Below are 10939 nucleotides of genomic sequence, written 5' to 3' on the forward strand. Positions count from 1 at the left end.
ACCTGATGCCGTTTTAGTGAAGCCCTCACAGTAAACTCCATCCCACACTCGTCACAGCTGTATGCCTTAATTCCAGAGTGGGTAACTAGATGCCTCTGTAAGTTGCTACTGTGAGTAAAAGCTCTGCCACACTGATCACAGCTGTATGCCTTAACTCCACTGTGGATGAGTTGGTGTGTTTTTAGGGAACCCTTCAAGGAAAAAGACTTTCCACACAAGTCACAGCTGAACGGTCTCTCTCCAGTGTGGATGACCTGATGCCGTTTTAGTGAAGCCCTCACAGTAAAACCCTTCCCACACTCGTCACAGGTGTGTTTTTTCTCTCCCTTTCTTCTGTGAGGTTTGTCGGCCTCCTGAGAGCGCTGACTTCTGGCTCCATGTTGGTCCTGCAGTGACAGAGATACAAACAGAGGCAGTGAGTGAAATGCAGTCGTGGAACAAACTCAACCTTCAAACTCCATTAACACTAGTTTTAAACCTGAAGGTGGAGCGTGGCACCAAACACCTTAAAGGTCTCTTATCCCCACCTGCTGGTAGTTCTAACACATTACATCCAACCTGCTGTTAAAGATAATTCATGACTGTTCAAACACTAAAATCATGCCCATCCCTCCTGATTGTGTACACACACACACACACACACACACACACACACACACACACACACACACACACACACACACACACACACACACACACACACACACTATTTTATAATTTAGATTATTTTGTTGTTTCCTATTACATATTTCTATAATTTGTATAGATTTATACATAATTATTCAGTGATAATAAATCCTATGTTTGTTTATTCTAAAGGAACCCCGTTAGCTTCCACAACAGATGTTGCTCGTCTTCCGTCAAATACTCACATAAAATATTACACAATAAAGTGGATTCAAGATATCCACATAATTTCACTCTTACATCCACAGTGAGGTTTCACAATTGTTCAAATATAAGCAATCAATAATAATAATAATAATATTTCTCTGTCAGCCTTCTCGGTTATGAATCGTCTTCTGCTCCTCTGTCATGCAGCGTCCCACAGGGCTCAATTTTAGGGCCACTGCTCTTTTCACTGTATCTATTGCCTCTGGGTTCTATCCTTAGAAGGCATGGGATCTCATTTCATTGTTATGCCGATGACTGCCAACTTTATTTGCAACTAAAACACAAGGATGGATTCTCCATAAAACCTATAACGTTATAAATAAAATTGAATTTAATATATTCTGAGGTAAGTTGATCTATAGTGTTACATCATATTCTATAAGGATGTTATGTGTTTGTAGACTTTCTGCCCAGTTTGACCCATTTAGCAGAAGTCAGCCTGTTTAAGGCTCTGATATCTATTCTGTGTGACTTAAAGCAGTTATGACATGGTCTGATTTTCTCACCCAATAAAGGAATATTTCATATATCAGTCTACTCTTCATTCTATTAGACACAGTTATCACAGCTCCTACATTTGCTTTTTACACATATATGTAAGCACTGAGCCAAATTTAGTACCAACATATTAAACGAACAATATTTGTCTCTTATATATGATACATCTATATACACACTGTCACAGATACTTGTCTGTGAGTGAAGTGATTAATATAATAACTATAATATTGGCCATATTATATTTACATTACCACAGTGTGATGACTTTAGTCTCATGAACAACATCAGCTAATTGTTATTTACAGCTAATCTTAAACGACTGTTCAGCACAGAAATGAAGCCCAACAATCATGTTTCACAGTCCTGTGGTCTCAGCCTCAGATACTCATCAAATCACACAGAGCTCATGTAGAAACAAATGAACTAAATATGTTCTCCTTCATTTCTGTCAAACAAAGCTGTATGAAACGTTTCCAGCTGTTAGTATCATGGTTGCTAGGCAACCTGGGCAGCGCGACGGAGGCTAGACGTCCCATTTCACGAGCGTACGAGCCTCGCACTTCGGCCTTAGCGGTCTTTGAGTACGCGGCCCTTGAGGACTTTAAAGCTGCAGAACCTGAATCGGGATACAGCCATGATGATCTCCAGCCTCGTGCTCGCCAACATTCTCACCTGAGTTAAGAAGACGATCACTGAAATGGTCTCAGCAGGTCCTTTGATGACAGCAATGAAATGCAGCGGTAAGGCTTTTTGGGGCTTAAGTTCATTTTCATGGCAAAGAAGGACGATGCAGTTCATCTGATCACTCCTCATAACATTCTGGAGTGCAGGCAAAATGCTATTATAAAACCTTAAGCAGCAACTTCTCCAGGTTCCAATATTTATGCAATTCTCAAACCTTTTGGCCACGACTGTATAACCTCTTCTGAAGTTTAGTGGATATTATACATGGTTATGCTCAGGATGTGTCGGCCAGTTTCCACTGGAAACGCCTTTTGGTTAAACTGTCAGCGAGGAATTTGCATTTGCACTGTTACATTTTTATATAACTTTAATGCACATAAACAACAGCTGCTTGTTTCAGTGAAAATACATTGATGGGTTTTTAATAAAGTTGTGCAGCTGTAAAGTATTTTGTCTGGTGTCAATTCTATCGTCAGCTACATCGTTATGGCAAATGTTCAAATGTATATGGTGATAAATATCTTTGGTCATATGGTCCTGCTCTGTCTGTCACCTTCTGTGTTGAGCTCATTGTTTCCTCTGTAGTGGCTGAGCTGAGTCCAAGTAGCTGAAAATGTTCCTCTGCTGCTCTGTCAGACTCTCCTCCTCCTGCTGATCAGCTGGGACACAAAACAGATCTTTGTTAGGCTCCACACTGCACTGAAGAGTCAAAGTGTCTCATATGTTCATCTGACAAGTAAAAGAACACATTTTTGTTTCCCGAGGTGGGCAACTTGTTGGAAACAAACACAAAAGGTTTGAGCACTGATACCTGCCATTGCTGGCATTGAAAGATGCAACACCAGCAATGTGGATTGTCAAGACTCAAACCAATCATCAAGCAAAGACAACAGGGATCATTTGTTTCTGTTTATTTAGCATTCACAGCATTTGTAGTTGCCTTCTGTGCAGGGGAAGTCCACGCACACTGTGTGGTACCGCCATCCGCAGAAGGTGCATTCAACCTCTGTAAGAGAAACGAGATTGTCTGAGACTGAAATGATATTCACTAAAGAAGTGGTGATTTGTAAAACTTCACATTTTGATCCGGGACGTACTCTGCATAAAAACAAGCGCTCACTCTTCCTGCTCAACAAATGACAAGGGCGGAGCCTTATACCACGTGATACAGAAGCTGTGCCGTGTGATGCTAAAATTAGCAGGGAAAAAACAACGGAGAGCACGTCAGGGATGACGAGAAAGTGACAGGAGAAAATCCGTCCCGGTCAACCACCCAAACATCAATAACAGGAACCTTATACAGCGCTTCCCTATACACGTCGAACTCCCGCAGGCACAAAGACATTACGGAGGCTATCACTTATCACCTGACCAAAGATATGGCTCCATCAACACTGTGCAAAACGAGGGATTTAGGAAAACGATCTACACCCTAGACAAACGCTACACAGTGCCGTCCCGCAACTATTTTTCTATTGTTGCACTACCTGCTCTGTACACGCAGCGTCGAGCAACGGTGGAGACGGAATTTCAAGCAGGACAACATTTTGCTGCAACAACAAAACGTGAGACATTTGTTGTTTTATGTTTATTTATTGTTATGAGAGAATCATGATCTCAATTCTAAGCCAAAAAATGGTGATTCTCATTTTATGCAAAATCGTACAGCCCTAACATTAACACAAAACTATTGTTTCACCAGAGAAACACACATGAAGAGAGAGAGAGAGACAATAACAGCTACCAAACAGTCGTCATAATTCGTCACACAATGAGAAAAGGACAAATCAACAAGTAACAATGACTAATTAATATTAAAATCTGTAACATAATGTATTGTTTGGAGTTTAGTCTGATTGGTTCAGGATGAGCTGCCATTATCCAATCACACGTCTGCTTACCTGCATCTTTTCTCTTTTTTCTAACCTGAGCACCTGATGGCTTTGAACTTTTGTTGTCCATCTTCCATTGGTTTGAATTTTGCGCTCCAGTACAAACACAAATCCCCCAACCCGAGGATCAGCACAATTAACCTAACAGACCTACACCTTAGTTCACAGATTCACTTTGTCTAAGGTTGATTTCTGGGATTTCACACAACCCAGGATTCAGATCGTGAATCCATGATGGGCTTGGATTTACATCATTATAAATGAAATGTGCTCTACTTGGAAGCAGCTGGCCCCGCCCCTTTTGACGGTTTGTGCGAGACTTTAAATCATCAAACTGTAAATTATAAATTTAAATTGTTATTGATCCTTTACCCCGAGTCCTAAAGTGTAGATTTATTTTCTTACTCTTCTTATATTTATTGTTTGTTTACTTGCACCGCTGTAACTGCAGCCTCGTCGTCTCGTCTCTCTATATGCTGGACTGTCTGTAGCGGAGATGACAATAAAGTTTACTTTGACTTCAGCAGCGCGCAGGCGCACCGAGGGCTCTCGCGCTCACTTTATAGAATTTAGAAAAAACATCGGTGCAGATTATAAGTCTGTATCATAATATCTGTTTGTTGTGTTGTTTTTATTTTGTTTTGCGAGTTGGTTATTAGATGCCGCTCCAGCCAGCCAGAGACTCCCTGCCCTCTCCTCCCTGTGCCGCCAGCAGCAGGCGCACCTCGCAAACGGAGGGCGCCCTTACTCCCAGCAAATGGCTGATAGAAAACCGATCAGTGCCTACGAATTTCCCAATATGCGCTGGCATGACATCGGGGAAGCATGGGTACGACCGATTATTTTATTTTTTTCTTGCCCGTGATGCCCCCCCCACCACGATGCATTCTATTGGTTTGCACACTTACACACACCCAGCTGTGGTTTCCTGTTTTGCTGGACTCTGGAGAGCCCCGCCTTTAACGCTCTTCTCTCACAGAGAGCAACAGAAAACTTGGAAAAACTCCAGATTGACTGAACTCAGTTCAAAGTTACCTTGACACCTTTAGATGTGAGACGTAGTGATGGTCCGCTTGAAGCTGACGCTCCGGTGCGTGTGTCAGAAAGATCAACGCGCTGCTTCAGAAGCACCGTGTCGAGGCTTAATTCGTTTGGCCAGAGTCACGTGATCAGTGACGTCTGAAGCTTCGTTTAGAACGTACCTTTTTTTAAATCGAACTTTATTGAAACACAATGAGTATACAACATACAAACAGATGAAGTTTACAAAAGAACAGAACATGAACATACAGAACCAGGAGTAAAAAAATTATGATATGAGTAGGCGAAAAAAATCAACATATAAATATTGTTCTGAGAGGCTTTTTGTTGGTTGAGTCTGAAATTGATTGTATGTACAATTCATATCCTTATAAAAAGGCAGAAATATGGTGTTTTATTAATAAACTTACATTTATGGATATAAAATAGCTAAGAGTATTAACAAATATTTTATAAAAAAACATTTATCATTCTTCCTGGGGAACTTAAAGAAAAAGAATAAAACATTTTCCATCGTAAAGAAAACTCCCTTAAAATATGGACAATAACAAAACTGCTAAATTCTTCCAGAATCTCTGTGTAGAGGAACCAAAAGAGATGTGCCACAGTTTCTGGATGATCCCCACAGAAAGTTCAATTAGTATTTATGTCTCTTTTAAATGTCACCATATAGTGACTGGCTGGGTAACATTTATGAAGAATTTTATATGAGATTTCCTTCACCTTGTTCACAATTAGATATTTATGGGATCATCCAGACTGTCTTCCAGGTGATATCTGGAACATGTCGGTTCCAGTAAGATATTCTATATATGGGAGAGACATGATATCTTCTTGGAATAAACTACGTATTCTCTTATTGCTGTTACCAAGTTCCTGTGAAAAGCAGATTTTTCCCACTGCTGACTCAGCTGGATCAGGGAGAGTGACTGAGGCAGATATTCTAGAAGGAACACACACATGTAAAGGAAGCACTCAAAACGTGCGGCTATCCTAAATGGGCGTTCTTAAAGTCAGCAAAGAGGCACAGAAAAGAAGACCAGACACCAGCGAAGGAGGATAAGAAGGACAGACGCAACAACATTGTCATCCCCTATGTAGCCGGTGTATCAGAAAAACTCAGGAGAGTTTTCTCCAAGCATGACATCCCAGTGTATTTCAGACCCAGCAACACACTGAGACAAAAACTGGTTCACCCGAAAGACAAAACGCCAAAACACAAACTTAACAACGTGGTGTATGCTGTACAGTGCAGCGAGGAATGCTCAGACCTCTACATTGGAGAGACCAAACAGCCACTTCACAAGCGCATGGCACAACACAGAAGAGCCACCTCCACAGGACAAGACTCAGCAGTCCATCTGCATCTTAAGGATAAAGGACACTCTTTCGAGGATGCCAATGTTCACATTTTGGATAGAGAGGACAGATGGTTTGAAAGAGGAGTGAAAGAAGCATCTATGTCCACTGTGAGCGACCATCTTTGAACAGAGGCGGGGGTTTACGACATCAACTCTCTGCCATCTATAATCCAGTTTTGAGATCCCTTCCCAGACGCCTTAACGCCCACTCACATCCTGGGCCATCTGACCTCAGGAATTCGCATGACAAGGTGGGGCCAGGTTTCACAATGAACACACCCGAAACTCTGGCTGATTGGGACCCACACCCAATTTCACACCTTGGCTCAGGTGATTAGAGGATCATCAGGGGGTCCTTTTGTCCCTCTGTGGGGGGTCACTCCCACTAGGTTTATATCTGGGACTCTCCACCATTTGACCTTAGAACTGAAGAAGCTTCTCGGATGAGAGGTGAAACGTCTTCAAGCAACTTAAAGAAGTCCAGACGCTTTTCTTTGCAAGCTCCTTTGACTACGATGACCTGGATGACTGAGAACCTTCACAGACATATTCATTCAGTGAACTACTCAGTTTATTTTGGGCCTCAGAAATGCTCACTCTGTTTGTACATCACTGTCAGCAATAGACTCATTCTGCTGTGTGGACAGGAACACATGTGACATCACTTCCTGTTTGTTTGTGACTGAAGAGGAAGAAGTTTACAAGGAATCATTTAGAAGAGTTTCAAACATCAACTGATTGAATCCATGAATCTGAAAACGTGTTTGTGAGTGAAAGAGACAGACATGTACAGACTGAACTATCTGTTCAACAGTCAGAGTGTTTCTGTAACAGGAGACACTCTTTACACTCCACTCAGCACAGGGACACTGAGGAACCACGAGACCAGACCAAAAACCCAGGATAAAGAGTTTGAGTGAATGTGGTGTTGAAGGTGTGGAGGTGGATCAGAGTGTCAGAGGAGACTCTGTAGAAGGACAGAGTGCCAGCAGGACAGTCCACATACACTGCTGCTCTGTTAGAGACAGAGGAGGAGGAGGAGGAGGAGGAGATGGATGTTGATCTGCTATTGTGCCTGACAGAATGAGGACCATCATCAGAGCAGATCAGACTCCAGGACTGATCATTGCATCCAAACAAACAGTCAACTCTGTCTCCTTTCCTTCTGATGCTTCTGTAACTCACTGATATATAAACGCCTCCTCTCCACTCGACCTCCCAGTAACAGCGACCAGTCAGACCATTTCTACACAGCAGCTGTTTCCAGTAATCAAATCTGTCTGGATGATCAGGATATGACTGAACCTCCTTCACACGTGTCATCTTCCTGTTGTTGTCAGACAGTTGGAGGTTTGTGTGCACTGTGTTTGTGTCGATTGTGAGTTGACAGGAATCTGATGGAGAGAACAAACACAATCCAGCTGCAGTTATTGATCCATCATCTGTTCATTGATTGACACTTTGATGATGACTCCTGACATGATGAAGATGGTTGAATGTGTGCTGCTTTGTTTTCATGAATCCCATTAAAAACACACTTACACTTCCTCAGACCTGGTCTCAACCATCGGACTCCAGCAGGCTCCACCCTGAAAGGAGGAGGGGGGTCAGAGCAGCACAGTCAGCATGCACACATGGACATTACATGGCTCTCACACACACACTGTTACACACTGAGCTCAAAGCTCGGCTCCACTGTTTTATTCAAAGAAATCTACATTTATTTATCAGCACATTTAAAAACAGCTTGAGCCAAAGTGCTGCACAGAGTAGAGAGAAAATAGGAAACATACACAGTAATGACTATAAAGACTGGTCAGGATTGAAAGCTACAGAGTACAAATGTGTTTCCAACCGGGTTTTAAAAATGTCGAGTGTTGGTGACGACCTGATGTGAAGGGCGACTGTTCCAGAGTTTGGCTGCAGCCATCGATAAAGCTCACCTCTGTTTTTACGTCTAGTTCTGGTCAGAAGCTGCTTATCTGCAGACCTGAGGGCTCCACTTGGATTCTTTTGTTAAAGAGAGATAAGATGGAGCCAATCCATTCACAGATTTAAAGACAACCAGATCTGGAAGTGGATTCTACCACGTACTGGTAACCAGTGGAAAAAGCTGGAAAAAGCTGGTGATGGGTCGTCTATCACAGACCCACTGCTGGAACCAGACAATTCATGAGGGAGAGAACTGTGACAGCGCCGTTCCTTCACTTGACCTCAGTCGCTCTCGTCTGCTCCCTCGTAACACTGCTCTTTATTGAGCTTACATGAATATGCACAAGTTCATTAACATATGACGTCTTACACAGGTATGAACAAAGAGTACCAGTCTGTGCATAGTGAAGGTATGTGTGTGTGTGTTCCAGATGTGACCCTGTGAAGACTCCCCAAAGCTGGTGCTACGAGTCCAGTGGTCCCCCTAACAAAGGGCTCTTATACTTAACCAGGTGTCCTCCTATACCATAAATCAGTAAGAGAAGGTACGACCTCTTTCAATTCAATTCAATTCAATTCAATTTTATTTATATAGCGCCAAATCACAACAACAGTCGCCTCAAGGCGCTTCATAGATACAGAGAAAAACCCAACAATCATATGACCCCCTATGAGCAAGCACTTTGGCGACAGTGGGAAGGAAAAACTCCCTTTTAACAGGAAGAAACCTCCGGCAGAACCAGGCTCAGGGAGGGGCGGGGCCATCCGCTGTGATTGGTTGGGGTGAGAGAAGGAAGACAGGATAAAAGACATGCTGTGGAAGAGAGACAGAGGTTAATAACAGATATGATTCAATGCATAGAGGTCTGTTAATACATAGTGAGTGAGAAAGGTGACTAGAAAGGAAAAACTCAATGCATCATGGGAATCCCCCGGCAGTCTACGTCTATTGCAGGGAGGATTCAGGGTCTCCTGGTCCAGCCCTAACTATATGCTTTAGCAGAAAGGAAAGTTTGAAGCCTAATCTTGAAAGCAGAGATAGTGTCTGTCTCCTGAATCCAAACTGGAAGCTGGTTCCACAGAAGAGGGGCCTGAAAACTGAAGGCTCTCCCTCCCATTCTACTTTTAAATACTCTAGGAACAACAAGTAGGCCTGCAGAGCGAGAGCGAAGTGCTCTAATAGGGTGATATGGTACTACAAGGTCATTAAGATAAGATGGGGCCTGATTATTTAAGACCTTGTATGTGAGGAGCAGGACTTTGAATTCTGGATTTAACAGGAAGCCAAAACAGGAGAAATCTGCTCTCTCTTTCTAGTCCCTGTCAGGACTCTTGCTGCAGCATTTTGGATTAACTGAAGGCTTTTCAGGGAGTTTTTAGGACATCCTGATAATAATGAATTACAGTCGTCCAGCCTGGAAGTAATAAATGCATGAACTAGTTTTTCAGCGTCACTCTGAGACAGGATATTTCTAACTTGCTACACTTGCTAATTTCACACCCTGCTACACATCAGGAAGATGGCGCCTTTGCTCGGCTTGACGTCTACCTGCCTACGCTGTATTGTATTTTATGCTTTTATATCAGCCCTGACGTTTAATATATGGAGCTATGCTGCTGTGATTTATGACCGTTCTTCCTTGCTCCACATCAAAGAGTCTATGGAACGTCTTTATGATGACTGGGACAGTTATAGAAAAAGTTTCCCCCCACCATTTGTGCACTCTTCCACCTCACCGGATTACTTCTTGCTACCGGCGAAACGTGCCCTAAGCAATTCCAAGAAGAAATCGAGGAAAAGAGGCTGTAGGGCCGGCATCCAGGTACACATCAGACGAGCCTACAGATCGGAGATCTCCCGACTCGTCTGGAGGCGTCCCCGGTTTCTGCTGCCAGTTACCCTTCCGGATTTGATTGGAAACACGTACTTGCAGCCACTACAGCGTGGATCCTGCCCATCCGATGCTCTGGATTTTGCCGATTATCCCCCCACCACTGCGCCCTCACAGCCCGCATTGCACAACCGGTGGTTGGCCCCGCCGGTTCCGTGGCGCTGCTGGAGACCTCGCACGGGGACAATTTGCTGTCAATTCCACTCCGACAAGCTGATGGGAAATCTGCGCTGCCAGCTTTTAATCGGATTGCGCTCTTGAACGCCCGCTCCATCGCAAACAAATCCTTCTCTCTGAATGAGCTCTTCACAAGGAAAAGCCTGGACTTTCTGTTTCTCACCGAAACATGGCAGAGGGATGGCGAATTTATTCACCTAAACGAATTGCGTCCTGCAGACTGCTCTTTTTAGAGCAGTCTGCAGGTGTTTCATCCGTGGCGGTGTGTGATCCGTCTTAAACCACCCTAATTTACGAATAAATTCTTTACAAATCCTACCATGTGAATTCATGGATTTTTTTTTCACATTCTGTCTCTCACAGTTGAAGTGTACCTCTGGTGCAAATTACTGACCTCTGTCATCATTTTAAGTGGGGGAACTTGCACAATCGGTGGCTGACTAAATACTTTTTTGCCCCACTGTAGATGGATGTGTCAAAGAATATCGTGTTTACAGCTAATTTTGGTATCACATTCTTCGAACACACTCCAACCACCTTGCCAATGGACGATGCAGCGGATCGA

The 10939-nt window shown here is 43.2% G+C and overlaps 1 long non-coding RNA gene across 1 annotated transcript; it reads right to left on the reverse strand.

Annotated features, from left to right (window-relative positions):
* Positions 1-274: 274 nt before the first annotated feature.
* LOC147336890 (uncharacterized) lies at positions 275-5119 on the reverse strand. The gene is made up of 3 exons (XR_015128655.1): positions 5007-5119; positions 2633-2738; positions 275-386 (listed from the first exon to the last, which is right to left on the reverse strand). It is a non-coding gene; the product is annotated as an uncharacterized LOC147336890 (long non-coding RNA).
* Between the last annotated feature and the right edge of the window lie 5820 nt (positions 5120-10939).

Source organism: Aulonocara sp. 'chitande type north' Nkhata Bay, linkage group LG3, assembly GCF_057382095.1.
Source record: "Aulonocara sp. 'chitande type north' Nkhata Bay isolate Kocher_YH1m ecotype deep benthic linkage group LG3, A_spYH_male_GT1.1, whole genome shotgun sequence".
NCBI classification, from domain to species: Eukaryota; Metazoa; Chordata; class Actinopteri; order Cichliformes; family Cichlidae; genus Aulonocara; species Aulonocara sp. 'chitande type north' Nkhata Bay.